We start from the raw sequence: 16,332 nt of genomic DNA, 5'->3' as shown, positions 1-16,332 counted from the left end.
TCTTCCTAATTTTTTTCTCATGTTCTTCCTGCACTGTGTGAATGTTTTAACACGTTTCTCCCACCATAATGCCGGTCTCTCACTTGAGGGGATTTTATTTTAGTTTTATACTCAGAACCTTCTCTGGAATTAATTATTCAAAAGTGTCCATGCCATATTATTTTATTATATACTAATTTATTATAATTCTTATATTTAAATTATCTTAAAGTAGATGTTTTTCATATTTTCTTCTACAGCATTCAAATGTCTCATCTTTGCTAACGTTAATCTCTTCTACTAATTTGTTTAAATTATGTATTAAAATTTTCTATGTAAATTCACGCTCAGTTTATTCCAATGCAAGATTGATTTAAATATTTATTTTAATATTACTTATTTTTTCAGTAACAAAACTAATCCTTGCAACAGATCTAAGCGCTTTTAAATTCAGCAAACTGCAAACCTGCTCTTCTCTCTATGAAAATTTCCATCGTCTTCTACGGCATGCAAGGTTTCTCTCAGGTTGTCTAACGAAACTGTTTCGAGGTTAAAGTCGAATGAGATGGGCAAGATGACAAGGCAACGAAAATCTTGTCAGGATAACTGGCAACCTGGTTGAGATACCTACAGAAAACAAATGTAGGACGTCACCAGTACCGTAACATGCTTCAAAATCTCCATCTTAACCTATGAAATCATTTCAGGTCTCCTGTTATTACAGGATAATTTTTGGGTTTGAGGCTAATGAAGGGAATAAAGCAAATTTAAGAAAATAAGCTGGAACAATGGACAAAGTTCGAAAGAATAGTCACAAACAAAGTAGCTCTTGCTATTCTTCATAACTGTAAACTACACCAGACCAGCTGAAAGATCTTATTTAAGCGCCGTGCCATAGCGGCAACTTCTCCGGCAACTGTGTGACGCGTGTAGTCTATACAAGATTCTGCAGGCGATATTCTGCAAGTTACTGGTTGCAGACTGATCAAAATCATGAAGCAAAATTCATACGCTCAGCTATTCAAGATATTATTAGATTTTTATGGAACTAAAATGCATTACAGCAGTAACAGGAGTCCACCACTAAGAGTTAAATTCAATTTAGACTCAATTTATACTTGAAGTCCCACTTCAATATTATCATCTAATCTATCCCAAATTGCCGCAGAATTTTCGTCCAATATGTATAAATTTGTGATCAATATCGTGCGTATTACATGTCCAACTCATATCATTATCCTTCATTTCATTACTCTAATATACTTTGTGAAGAGAAGACGCTCCATCCGTTACTTCTTCGTCTCCTAAGTCAAAATATTCTCTTCGGCGCTTACTCTCATGTCTTTATTATATCTTAATTGTATATTCTACTTCGCCTATTATTTAAAATTACACCAATATCAGAATTTAAACAATTAAAATGACAATTATAAAATTTACGTTTCCGAGACTGGTTCTATCTTTGTCTTTAAGTAAAAAGTTGTCTACATGTGCGGCCCGTTAAACAATTTTCATTACTTTGGTCCGTAAATATTTTACCTTCTTACCTGAAGGTGGTTACAATCAGTTTTCGAAACCTCAAATTGTAGAATTTATATTTTAATTTTGTAATTCTTATTTGGCGTAATTTTAAATAAGAGACAATGAATAAAATTCAACCAGGATATCATCATAAAAATGCTAATACATCATTGTAAGACAACTTTACAATGATAATCTTATCTCACTTTAGGCGAGATACCATATAACTAATCTGTTTTTAAAACAAGAATAATCATATGGGTTTCATAAAAGCAATTCCTTGAAAAACTAAATCACTACAAAAATGTTTAAGCGAGACCTTACTCCATATGTATGTCGGCTATTCGGAAAATATTAGCAAAAAGTGATGCTTGATTGGCGATTTAATTGTTATGGTTGTCAAATCAAATGGAAACACCAGTTTCTGTCTCTGCTTTGTTTTGTCTGGAACTATAGTTGTGCAAAATCGGCTGGAATAGATGAAATTTCATTTTCGATGCTTATTGGGAGATCAAAGCTCACATTAACACAGCAAATAATCAACTGAACTGTATAGCTGATTTCTTTGTTATCGTCTGTTTGAGGATAGAGATACACAACAAATGTTATTTGCGCAGAGTACGGGACTAAAAAATTCTGGAAATGATCACTAAATTCTTGGAAGAACTTAGTCAAATGCTTTAATCTATATAGCTATAATATATGGTGATTTCTGTTGCGTAATTTCAACAAGTACGGAGTTCGACCATGTTATTGTTGTCAGCTTTAACGTCAAATATTCGTATCGACTTAATGGTCGTAATACTTAACATATAAGAAGTTTCATAAAGACTTTGTAGGTATGTTCAAGATCTGTCGCCTTACATTTCATACATTCAACTTCAGTGACTTATTAGTTGCCGTTATGAAATAAAACGTTAAAACAGATTTCGCGCGGCCACCATGTTACCTTTAGATTAAAATAGTTACCTTAAATGTAATGCGTATTCGTCGAAGATCTACTAACATAAAATGTCTGAGAGCGATACAATTATTGGCGATCCTGTCTTACGAGGTCGTACGCTGTGATTTTTGAATTTTTAAAGCGTACACAAGATAGAAATCAGTTTAGGAGCATATTGTGCATATGCATGAAATTAAAACGTGACACTCATCTCAAGAGTTATTAGTCGTGAGTCGTATTCGTGAGATTCCGGGTTTGAATCTCGGCCCAGACACTTGCTTCCCTGCATCGAAAGTTATCACTCACTAAATCGTTCCTTAGTCCATTATTTCACTTATGCTATGCCAGGTCATTGTTGCACCTTACGCCATTCTTGAATGAATATGATCCGAAACAATTGTTGTCCAACAATACGTTTCGTTAAAGCCCTGTTTTAGGACCGTTCACCGACATGTTGCAACAATTGGATTACGTTTAAAGAAATTTCTAGTGCATACCTACAAATGGTCTATGAACCACCATTTTGTTTATGCTAACAATTATAACCATGGTGACGGAAGAAAATTTGAGACTGTTACTGAAAAAAAATTGACGAAGAGGAAATTCTTACTAGCAGATATTACTGAAATAAAATTTTGCGTAGTTTATTATGTACACTGCCCTATTCTTCCAGAATCTCTTTTCACTATAAACAAAAACTGTTATAAAAATAGGTATCTTAAGTTCTTCCCAGAGATCTCGCTTTCCTTGTACTTGGTTAAATACACACCACACAGCAACAAATTAAATAAATATATTTATCAGTGAGATACTGGCGTGTATCTTTTTAGGTTCTGTTCCACAGTTATGTAATAAGGGTCGAAGTTTTTAGCGAACGTCAGCCAATTTTAATTTGAGAATAATAAGTTTATAGTTTAGATGCGTCATGTTTGTGTTCAAAATTCAAAAATATATTTATTATTCAAGTCTATGAACTGACATTCACCTGATCAGACGGGGACACACTGCACATCAAACTCTTGAATAATGAACAAATAACATAATACGCAACATAATATGCAAAATAATAATAAGATTAAAGGAACACCCACAACAGTAATCTACAATCTACAATCAATGAAAAGCGTGCATTAATAAATATAGAATAGTTTTAAAAATAAAAACCTGAAGATGATGCTATGACATTGAAACATGTTGTAATATTGTAACATCGAGATCACGATGAATGGCGCAGAATATTAATGGCGATTTTAGATTTTAAATTTTAACATCTACAATTTAAAAGTTTGTGTATAGACTTGAATAATAAATATATATTTGAGAATAATAATTTGAATTAGGGTACGTAATTTACAGATAACAAAAATAATTATCCTCAAATATCACTTTTAATCTAAAATTTGTAAGACTTGAGGTTCTCACAGCGGTGAGTATGAAGATTTCTGTCTTCTGAGTTGTTGCGCTGTGTAGTCTGGTCGATGTTTACCAACGTTTCAGAGGTCATACTGCCTCCGTCATCGGGGCGATGAGTATGAAGATTTCTGTCTTCTGGGTTGTTGCGCTGTGTAGTCTGGTCGATGTTTACCAACGTTTCTGAGGTCATACTGCCTCCATCATCAGGGCGATGACGGAGGCAGTATGCCCTCTGAAACGTTGGTTAACATCGACCAGACTACACAGCGCAACAACCCAGAAGACGGAAATCTTCAATCTAAAATTTATTTGATTTGGAAGCTGAAACATGTGAACCGACACAAAGACCCTATTATGGGTTAACATTTTGAACTTACCCACATTAAGGTATGAAATTATTAATACATCTGTACTCCTTAACAACTCTGTATTAATTATAAACAAATGTTATCTACAAACATTGACAATAGTATTGGATCATTAAGATAAGTTGTTGATGTAAAAGAACGACATTTAACAGGCGCTAACTCTAGTGGAAACAATGGGCAGATACTCGTCGTGAAATTGGAACTTACATCAGTAACTAACAATTAATGTAATGTTACAAAGTGATGAACTCTATTTGTGTCCAAAGTGATATAATGCTGTGTACAACGTTTCAGGAAAAGTGCGTTTCAACTTTGATAAACTGGAGACGAGAGCTGACGTATGTTTGCAACATTTAGTTCCCTAGTCACAAGGGAAGCTGCAATTGAGTGGAGTTTTTGTATTTTTAGCCTCTTTTCAAACGAAAAATACATACGGCAATAGTACTGTCAGTTCTCTGCATCGGTCCCCTATAGTAAATTTCCAATCAATTGCCGGATTTTTATGAAACTTGTAATGAGCTTTATGTCATTACAAAGTATTTCACCTTTAAAGTTTTTAACTTCATATGGGTTATCAATAAAACAAATTGGCAATCGTGTGGGAGCGACCACCATCGTACGGTTGTGGTGTTCTGAAATTTTGAGTGCCAACATAGCTTTAAAAAAATATAAAACTTTTGTTAGGTTAATCGTTTTGTAGAATGTAAAAAAACAGAGAAGCCGCTATGAACTTGTATTTAGTATTTTGTTAGATAACAAATGAGCTACTTGATCCAGCAGGTAATATTTTGTACTAAAATGGATCATATGTATAGGCATACCTGAATATTCTATCTTAAATTCATTCTTGTAAAGTAATTCACATTTTTAAAAACTTCATTAATTATTTTACAAAACTCTGAGAAAATTTTCGTAATTTGTATTTAGTTTTTACTATGAAATGCCATCAAAAGTAAAATTAAGCCATTAAACAAAATGCTGTCTTCGTAAGATCAGGTTTTATTTTAACGTTTTATAGCGTTCAACACATCTTTTCGATCCCAAACCAGACGTAACATTATCAAAATACGAAGAAAGAAATCTACTAGGCATGTTGAATTTATTTCACCGTACTGTACGCTTCACACATTTTTATTTGTCTCCTGAGACCGGCCAAAGACTGTGGTTTCTTGTTGATTTACTCAGTGCCCCAAAGTAAAATATCTCCACTTCCTAGCATTAACAATTCTAGCCCTGAAGATGGATGTAGTATGTTTTCCCGAAACTTTGACAACTACTGACGAGTATACATGACAAACAAATTTATCAGTGCTCAACTGTTTCATCAGAACATAGCAATAGTTAATAAAAAAACGAATGAAATTCTTGACTGGGATTAGATTGCCTAGAAATCATATGTTTAATTATGTCAGTTAATTTGTTATTGCAATATTGCAATACGACTTTGAATTATATTGAACGAGTTATCCTGTGCTGTATTCTCCATTAATGTGTGCAGTAACAGAGAGACAAATTGCTTCTTTATTTTTTCAGTACACATTTTTGAGTTCTCTCTGTAATTGTAACTTCATTGCAATTGAAGGGCATGCCATTTGTAATTTCATCTACCGGACGATCCTATTAAGTACACATTACATACAGCTTTAAAGGGTTCTAACAATGGTTCGTTACATTCTGTATTTATTTTTTGGATTTAAAACGAAACCACTACTCTTCGCAAGCTGGTTCTGATTACATCTTCAGGTAAAAATGCCTATTCTGCTGGGTCCGATAGAAAATGGCTAATCAAAATCCCTTGACTTGAACCAGGTCCCGAAATGGAGTAGTCTCGTTTTTAGTATAATAAAAGGTGGATCAAATCCAGAGAAACAGCAACACAGACTACACTACACATTTACAATTGTTAAATAGAGGTTATAATTTCATTGATGGATAAGAATTATAGGATTCACAAAGGTATGCTAAATTTTGTGTATCTGCTTCTATATATATTATATGCATCCACATTGCCCATGGAAAAGTCCGGTATTGATCGACTAAATTATTCACACAGTGCTAATTATGCTGGTTAGTTAAACACGAAAACGCTGTATAGATCTGTCACGCAATGGCTGAATCTAAACAAATGTATTCTTTACCTTCCTTCATAAGAATTTAATATGACAATTTTAAAGTTCTCTTTACTATGCGCGACATATCTTAGAAACTTTAACACGAGTTTACGTTGTGTTTGAAAATGGTGCAGAACAAAACGTGTCCAACGATCTCTTAAGAGGTACAGCTGACTATTCGTTACTTTTTAATAACATAAATTGCATGTTACCATGGAAAAACAGCCTGTGGCAAAAAGGAAGACACTAAACTTTGACCAACCCCCCTTCAACCCTCATTCGGGGGGGGGGGGGGTTGGTTTAGTTTCTTACTCAAGATTTTAAAACGCAACCAACCCGCCCGAAGGGGGGTTGGTTGCGTTTTAAAAACTTGACCAACCCCCCGAGGAGCTCAGAAAGGGGCGCTCTGCTCTAGTTTAAAAAAATATGTGACATATTTTAAAGAAATATTACAACAAGAACTGAAGACGCGTGATTCTAATTGGCCGAAATCTGAAGTAGAAATTAAAACACGTTTTAATTGAAAACTCTAACACATACAAAGTAAAATTTCACTGTTATTTGTTCAATTAAAGACTATATAATACGATTTAATGTAGTGACACACCTATTTCACTGCGTCGAAGTACATTTACATAGCAGGCCATGGATAAATGAACAGTCTATTTTTCCAATGTATTGTTGCCACAAAGTTGTATATACCAATTAAAATCATTTATTTTCTTTACGATTTATTGTAGCACAAATAGTGAAGTCTTCATGGCAACATCAGAAGACACATATTATAACTAATTATTGAACATCCACGAGTTACACTTTCAATTATAGATTTCACACAGCATCGAGGAAGTGAAGACAGCCATGAATGGATGTGGTCGTGGCCTATTTGATGGTACTGTCCTCGAATTCCCATGGTGGTTTGAGATTCGAAAAGGTCACCTCCGTAATACAATAACACAGAATTACATGTACATCAACCTAGAGGATTCGTGATTCTAAAACTTTGTGACAGTTGTTTAACACTTTAAGTTTAATATTTTCTTTGAGCATTGTCCACTGTCTGGTTACGTAGCTTCCAAAGTCTCGGAGGTTGACTCTGTCCCAGCCTTCAGGTAAAATTGTCCCTACTTCATGGGTCCATAAGGAAATATTCGTAGCAGAATAAAACAGAATGTTAAATTAAAGCATAGTCTACTTCTGAGTGTACAATTTACATTTCAACCAAACAGCGCGTACAACGCTAAGTGCGTGGTGCAGAATCATATTTAAAAACATGGTAGTTGCTGAGCTTATTAAGAAATGTTCTACATTTTACACATTATGTAGTGCTAATTACCGTGTTCACAACATCACTTTAATAATCACCTTCTCTGAAAGTAATAAAAAAAACTCCTCCCCTCAAGTAGTCCTGTTTCCCTAATATCCAAATTTGCCTAAACACGTGCTCCATTCGCGTCACGATTTCCAACAGAAATTTTCTCGTCACTTCTACACGTACTACATGCACAGCCTATCTCAACGTCGTTGACTTGGTAGTTTTTCTACACTAATATCTGCTGAAGAGTACGAATTATAAGCTCCTCATTACATAATTTTACATCCTCCTGTTGAGTTTTTATGTCCTTGCACTCTCTATGCACTTTGTTCTGAATAACGCCATTAACTGGTAAGGTATTATTAAGGCCTTGTAATCTAATTAAGTAACATTTTGTCAGAAGTATGCTACCCACGCTTTCGGTTGAATGAATATTTCTTGAATTGTTCGGAACGGGGCTCTGGTTGGTCCTTGCCATGACGTGTCTATGACATCACACGGTGCGCCGCTAGATAACACGTGGGTCGACTCTGCGCGCCGCGACGTCCTGTTTAAATAGACAGGAACCAGCGTCGTTCCCTCTACAGACGCACGGCAGTGATCGCCAGAGACAACTCCTGGTTCTCACGAAGACTTACAGATTCAGGTAAGTTGCAATACCAACCAGTCGGCAAAACTACTGGCAGAATTTAAACATGTCTGTTCGCTATGCTCAGAAAACTTTGTTTTCCATCAGTTTTCAAAATTTTTTGGGCCTTCACGCATTTCTTAATCTAAATTGTTCCCTCTTCTTGCCTGAAATATTTGTGTTCTCTGGTTAACTGTTAAGAAGATTTTTAACAACTCTATGATGGTAAGTGCAAATGAAACACGTGAAAAATGGTCACTATGAGAAATTAAGCAGCATAATATTTGGGGATTATTTACTTGAAGTTTGAAAGTTGCTTGCATTTAAACAAAACTATTATCTGTAGTGTAACTTGACATTATTTTAAAAGGGAAAGATACAGATGTACCATTTTGCTAAAGTCTTACGAGATGAATTAAATTACAACTATCGACTTTGTACGGTTAGTGATTAACTTTTCAGTGTATTTAATAATTACCATCGCAACTCCAGATCGACTGCAGTTTCGAACGAATGACAAAACGATCATGAGTATAGCCTACTGTGAGTGTGTGTAAAGACTTGGTTTAAGAATAAATACAAACTGGGAAGACTGCGATAATCTACTAAAGACCTCTGTAAGATATGCAGTAACTTAGCCAAGTTTCGAACCAGATACCACCCTAAGAGAGTTATCATAAATTTAAAGTTCTTTGTGGGAGTTATTTGAGAAAAACACCGATAAACCGCAACAACTTAGTTTCGTAATAATCGTTCCGTGCAGTGAATGGCCTTCTGCGAACATCTCTAAGGAAAGGAATTGCAAGAAAGTCTTCTAGGGCGATCAGCCGTGTGGATAAAAACGTGTCCATCATCATAAGTCCTGATGGTAGATGCACGTTCTCCGAGAAGTTTTATATCAATTTCATTCTCATTATGAAACCTGCGAAGAATTAATTGCACTTGTGAGGGTGCACGTTACAATTTCGCATTAAAAATCAAGTGATATTAAATCAACCCTCAGACCTGCACCACGTCGCAAAGGCATGGCACAAAAGGTTTCTAGACCAAGCCCCTAGTTGGAAATAAGTCAGTTTCAAGGCCGGGCTCTGTACCCACGGTAAAAGACCCCTGAAGATGCCGAATGTAAATATTTATTGCGAAAATCATACAAACCCATTAACTACAATTTGTAGACAAGAATGTGGAGTTTTTGCATGTTAAAGCAGGTGGAAAATGCAGTTACTTACAGAGTTTTAAATGGTTAACACTCAAACTTCACACTAGCTTCTATAATAAAAAATGTCTTAGACTTCTTCCCAATTGGAACATCATATGCTTTCATCACAATATTGTATCGTATTTTTTTTCAGTCCAAACCCCACTTAAAATCCTACTTAAAATATTCAAAATGAAGATGTCCCTACTTCTTAAAGGCACAGTACCACCTGAGTTTCATTCTCCTCTGCGGTCCAAGGCTTACTATGTCCTTATTAGGACCTACGGCAGGACTTTGAATGGGAGATTATACAATCATAGTTACAATGTCTGAGAGTGCTCAAATTGCCTAAGACCGTAAGATGTAGAAATTCGGAAACTACTTGCCAGTTTTCAAGATGTTTTATGTAATAATAAATATAACATTTAAGTGCAAAATATATTATACATTTTTTAGTCATTCAGTTATATTAATAATCTTTCGAAGGTACCAAAGCATTATAAAACTCTATCGGAAGAGCTGCCGTTCAGAATTAAAGTTGCGTCCATTGTCAAGTTATTGATGGTCTGCAATATGAGAGAGTACCTTCATTAAAGAAAGAGGTTGCAGTGCTTTGACAATAGCAGTCTATGTACGCGTCTCCTCTTTGCTGTAGTCTGATTCTGTGGCGCACAAATAAAGTATTTGAACAGAATTTTATACAAAATTTACTGAAAGTTTCATTGTTATAAAGACCGCTTAATAACAAGCAATAAATCCCCAGTCATGTACTCCCAGTTCTGTGTTTAACACAGAGTGATAGCACGTCACAGGGAACTAATTTCTGTCGGAATTTAACCGTTTAAAATAAAAAAATATCAGAATCTTTCATTTGATATTCTACAATACTAAGATAAACAATCTAAGATTACAAAACTACTATTATTATATATTATTTTATATGCGTATTAAACGTAGTCTTTTACTGTAAAGGAAGGTAAAAATTGAAGAGAACGGGGGAACAGGGCAATAAAGAGAATTTCTGGACTTGAAATAGAGGTGTAACAGGAGGGTGAATAAATCGACATAATGAGAAGCTTCGCATTGTTTTCTCTTCACAAAATAAATAAAAAATGGAACTAACGTGCATGAAAGGGGCAGATACGTAGCAAACTGCGGCATTCTGGGCGATAAATACTTTAAGTAAAAAATTTAACGAGAAAAGTGGAAAAGAAGAAGACACTTGGTTGACCTGGACCTAAATGGAAAGATATTATAACTGAACTGAGACTGAAGATGAACCAGAATAAGTTTCAATGTTTGGCTCTTGTGTAAACGGTGATGAACTTTCGGGTTCTGCGAGAGAGGAAAATATCTTGAATATTCAAACACGATCAAGCTCCATACGGTTAGTTTGTTCAGACAACATTAAGATGAGCTGGGCACGTAGCTCGAACGTTTCGAGAAGTTAATGCGGTGTGTCTTTCAATGGCGAATCCTGATTTAAAAGCCAGGTTGTTCGGAATTACAATATTATGAAACCCTGCCCCCTTCCCAACAAAAGCACCGCAATACCAAGGTATTTCAGTAAAAATAAAAACAACAAGACACCGCTGTTGTTTTAAACAGTAAACGAACTCGTTTATATTCGTCAAATTTTATTGGATTCCCGGTGCACTACTACCAGAGCATTCGCCACTATAAATATTTTATTTTATATTTAACACGATGAACCACTTTAAACAAACCTCGTGAAGTTCATTATACGACTTATAAGGATCAAAATCAAGTTTGACTTAACAATACTTATTGTAAGCCCACAGCATGAAATTTACATTCATGACAACATTCATAGCTGCAACATGCAGACGAATGGACAGACAAACGGAAGTATCCATAACTTGTGTTAATTTTATGCGCGAAAATAGAGCATAAACTGTAAATAAATTTACAGGTTTAGATATTTGTGATTTTACGCAAATAATTCTTTCGATGTTCATTGTTATTTTAGACAGGTCTACAGATACATTGTTGGAAATCTAAACAACTCAAAATTTTGTGATTAAGTAAATAATGGCATGAATCAAAGTCCATATTGGGAAGCTGATGGTCTCCCAGCAAGAAGACAAATAAATCCAAACGCTTTCCGAAATCAAATGTTCACTGCCACATTCACAATAGTCGAGCACTTGATCTTATCCTAGGCAGTTGAACCCACTGCAATCATATAAATTTTAAAATCTATTTTAATATTATACTTAATCCTAAGCCTTAATCTCCCATATAGTAACTTTGCTTCAGTTTTTCAGACTATTTTTTATTCCCATCCATTACTCCTGTTACTTCCCTTGTCAGAGGTCCAAATAGTTTGTTCTCAAACAAAATCGATTTACGATATTCCCTTAAAGCAACAGGCGTTCATATAAACCAGGGGCTAAAATTACACACCGTGAATTTTTAACAAATATGTTTAAAGGTGGGAGACGGATAGGCACGGGATTCTGAGATGAACAATAAGAAGCATTCCACGAATTTGGGTCTAACTTGTCTAATATTTATTTTGTGTAATATTTCGAAAAGCTTTCAAAAGCCGGAAATTAAAAAAATAATCGTGTGGTATTAACACTCAAGAGATGACCATTACTCAAATATTGACTCTGACTGCCTATTACTACGCTTTGTAGGTGTACTTACTGAAAACTGTTGTCAGAATTAAAATGTATGGGGCAAATATACCGGAAACAAATGTGTTACTTGTAAAAGTACAATTTAAGCAGATTTTGAAAGAAACCTTCCATTTTAACGAATGACATCCCAAAATGTATAATTTGTTTTGTTCGAATATTTAAACTTTCGGACCCTGTCTAAAACTGGCTTGGAATATAACGTGTCCGAGACACTTACGGCTAGAGAAAAAATGTGTATTCTGTACACCTAATTGGGCTTAATGGCTATCTGTGCTCATTTCAGAGACAAATTTATTACTGTAAAGATAATCTCACTAAAACCATGATACATATATAACTAATAAAGTCTATGGAGCAAAATCCTTATCGGGAAGCTAACAGTACGCTCAGCTAGCCAAGAAATGACCCGCCTTTTATGGAACCAGGAGTTCATTACAATGTTCACAAGAGTCCTTAACCGGTCCCTGTAGTGGATAAGATGAATCCACGCCGAAACCTCCAACCCTTTCCCACAATCCCTATTTTAGTATGGTTCTCCCATCTACGTCTAGATCTTCCGTGTGGTGTCTTCCCTACAGGCTTGCTTACTAAAATTTTGTGCATATTTATCATCTCCCAGATGAACGCTAAATGCCTAAGCATCACAAAATATATTTCCTTGTACTAATTTAAATATTCAATATATAGAATAATGTTTCAAATATAAGACGTAAATATTAATGAGTCCTATACGAGTCATGCACACATTATTTATTTATTTTTCGAAGACGAGGCATGTTGGAGAAACACTATGAAGTTTAATGTGGGCAGAAGTGGGATCTATAATTTACAGGTAAGCGAAGACGTTAAATTGGTCTGGCAAATATCAGCGGAGGACCACCCCCCAGTATTACATTTAACAGAAATCTGAAGAACACTTTTGAATCGGAAACGTGTGGACAGAGAGATGTGGCCACGAGCTCTCTATTAAGCGCATTCTGTGAATTTTGTGCAAATTAGTCGTAGGCGCTTGTGCCTGTCCCCGTTACAGCGCAAGCAGCGGAAGAAGCTACGCTGGCGGCGATAGTGACGGCAGAATTATCGTTCTTCTGCAATTCCAGTACTCTTATATCGATATCACGGTGTCACTGTCGATAAAACTAACTATATTCTCAGTTCCAATTTAGAAACAACATGAGCGAGACGTATGATTGTCCCCTCAACCACTCATTCAGTTGCAAATAACAATATTATAATTATAAAGTAATCGATTTTGGAACTTTACTCCATGTGACAAACAGCACAAAGTTAGGGCGTTCGACTTATCAGGTCTATTAGGACTATTAGGAATATTAGATCTATTAAATATACAGAGTGGGTGGGAAGTAGTAGGTATTAAATAATTATCTTTGCACCCACCCTGTAGTGTTCTGGCCTTTTATACGATATTTTTGTGTAATTATTATATTATGCATCTGGGAAATATTATATTAATTTAAATTTTAGTTGCAGTTATACAGAAGAGTGAAACTCTTCCAAAATATTAAAACTTTAATGCGATTTTCTACTGACTATATACGAAGTGCGATCGGAAAGTTTCAAGACTGCGCCTATAAAAACCCGTACACTTATCTCAGGTATTAAATTCATCCATCACCCTCTAAGTAGTTCCCCTGGTAGTGAACACAACGATCCCAGCGCCGCTGCCAAGCCTGTAAGCATCCCTGGAAATCTTTCTTTGTCAGCCTGTCAAGCACCATCTGCGATTCTGCCTGAATCTCTTCTATCGTCTCAAATATCCTTCCCTTTAGCTGAATTTTCATCTTTGGGAAGAGGAAGAAGTCACACGGAGCTAAATCCGGCGAATAAGGAGGGTGCGGGATGACGGCCATGGTGTTTGAGGCCAAAAACTGCCGAACTTTGAGGGCGGTGTGCGCTGGCGCGTTGTCATGATGCAGCAGCCAGTTGTGGTTGCGTCACTTTGACGGCCGCTTCCGTCCTTTAGAATCAGCTGACAGGTCCCATAGCCTATCCCAACAATGTCGCACAAGTCGTTGATGGTACGACGTCGATCTTCGTGAATGGCCTGCCGAATCTTCGTAACATTTTCGGGCGTTGTGCTCGAAGATGGTCGTCCAGAACGCTCGTCATCATCGACAGAGGTTCGGCCATTTTTAAAACGTGAATGCCACACAAAAGTTTGTGCACGACCCATTGCGGATTCCCCAAATGCTTGCTTTAGCATTTCATAGGTTTCCGTAGCCGTTTTGGCGAGTCTTTGGCAAGAGATTCAGGCAGAATCGCAGATGGTGCTTGACAGGCTGACAAAGAAAGATTTCCAGGGATGCTTCCAGGCTTGGCAGCGGCGCTGAGATCGTTGTGTTCACTCCCAGGGGAACTACTTCGAGGGTGATGGATGAATTTAATACCTGAGATAAGTGTACGGGTTTTTTTTATAATTTTTTTTTTTTATACGCGCAGTCTGGAAACTTTCCGATCGAACCTCGTACACTATAAAGGAAGCTTTGGAGTCGCACAATAACCGACGCATAATTTTATTTACTAGAGCAGAGCGCTCCTTTCGGAGCTCCTCGGGGGGTTGGTCAAGTTTTTAAAACGCACCCCTCCCCCGAGTAAGAAACTAAACTAACCCCCCGAATGGAGGGTTAAAACACTTGACCAACCCCCCCTTGGGTTGGTCAAGTGTTTAAAAAGCAACCAACCTTAAAATCTTGAGTAAGACACTAAACTAACCCCCCTTCGTCATTGTTGTGTTGGTACAACAGTGCCGAATACTTCTTTACGTCGCTGTTCAGAGGCCAACTGTTCTTCTTGTTGATCTCGTCGTTATGAAACGTCATTTGTTTACTCGGCATTGTTGTGTTGGTATACGCAACAATGTCGAGTAAACAAATATTTGTTTGATGACGTGTATTCTATTACAACCAACCAATTTGTAGCCAACCAATTTGATTGTTGTTTTCTATTATAACCAACCAATTTGATTGTTGTGTTCTATTATAATATATAATATTGTGTTGGTACAACAATGCCGAGTAAACAAATGTAACGTAACATTGTTTGATGACGTCATTTTTTGACTACAAATTGGTTGGCTACAAATAGGTTGGCGACGACGACAAATCACAAATTTTTATAATTGATGATGACCCCGTCGACTTCCCCGATAGAATTCCTTGAGAAACTATCAGCTTTTCAAGAACTATTATCTACTATTGAATTATCCATTAAATTACGTCCAGTAACCAATCGCTATTCAGTTCAACTAATGCAACAGGAACATAGAGTGTTACTGATCGCTTCTCACGCTGTCATCTGTTTGGAAACATTCTTGATTTGACGCGAAATCACATTTCACATTAGTGCTAATCGGCTTTTGACGCTGCAATTAGATTTGTACGTTTGGATATAAATTGGCACACCTTTACATAATGTATAGTCTCTGTTAATCGGTTCCTGTCCATTGTCTAGACTAGCGTTTCTCCACTGTCTTCTCAGGTTCTCACGGCTGTCTTATGGATTACTGTGCCGTGTAGTCTGGTAGATACTGACCTCTGAAATGTCGATCAATATCTACCAGTCTACACCGTGCGACATCCCAGAAGAAAGATATTTGCTGGATCAGTTTTGTCGATGACGGTTTATCATATCAAAAGTCGACAGAAGCTTCAAACGTGTGCTCACCATAATCCGCTATTTTACCCTATTATGAGTCAGATGAATTCGCTCTAATCTTCCCCTCACTTCTCTGAGATCTCTTACAATATTACCCTGCCATGTATGTTTATGCTTCCATATTATCCGAGCAAAATATCGAATGACTTTTTTATTTCCCTATAATGAAATCTACATTTCCCATCCTTCTCATTCACATTACAGTAATACTGCGTAACAATTACGTTATATGATTCTACATATTGTGTAATTATCTCCAAACTGACGTCACTTCCGCTTTATTAATTTATGTGAAATTTGTTCTCCCGAGAGACGAAGATAGACTCACGTACAAAAGAACGATTCCACATGTTTCGCAGTTCATCACTCACAGTTAATTTCTCACTCAACGTCACAAGACCTACGTAGTCTAGAAACGTCATTAAATAAATTAAAAAGAAAGGTGTCGATATCGGACGATTTAACATTAGACAGTTAGCACATATGAAGCAGTGGTTCGGGTTTCAGCTTTCGAC

At 36.3% G+C, this 16,332-nt stretch overlaps 2 protein-coding genes across 2 annotated transcripts in view; one reads left to right on the top strand and one right to left on the bottom strand.

Moving 5' to 3' along the window:
- Nucleotides 1-16,332, bottom strand: part of LOC110835359 (non-canonical pre-mRNAs endonuclease FASTKD5, mitochondrial) — a 58,627-nt gene that overhangs the window by 22,431 nt on the left and 19,864 nt on the right. The window lies entirely within an intron of this gene.
- LOC110835394 (uncharacterized) overlaps nucleotides 8,198-16,332 on the top strand; it is a 32,152-nt gene continuing 24,017 nt past the window's right edge. The window contains exon 1 of the mRNA XM_022075548.2: nucleotides 8,198-8,296. The gene's annotated coding sequence lies outside the window, so the exon portion shown is untranslated. The remainder of the gene's footprint in view (nucleotides 8,297-16,332) is intronic.

The sequence above is a fragment of the Zootermopsis nevadensis genome, unplaced genomic scaffold, assembly GCF_977971745.1.
Source record: "Zootermopsis nevadensis isolate Lab colony 2312 unplaced genomic scaffold, Znev_1.0 Znev_ptg000020l, whole genome shotgun sequence".
In the NCBI taxonomy this organism is placed as follows: Eukaryota; Metazoa; Arthropoda; class Insecta; order Blattodea; family Termopsidae; genus Zootermopsis; species Zootermopsis nevadensis.
Note: the sequence above shows the minus strand (reverse complement) of the source record. Positions and strands in the feature narration are given on the sequence as shown.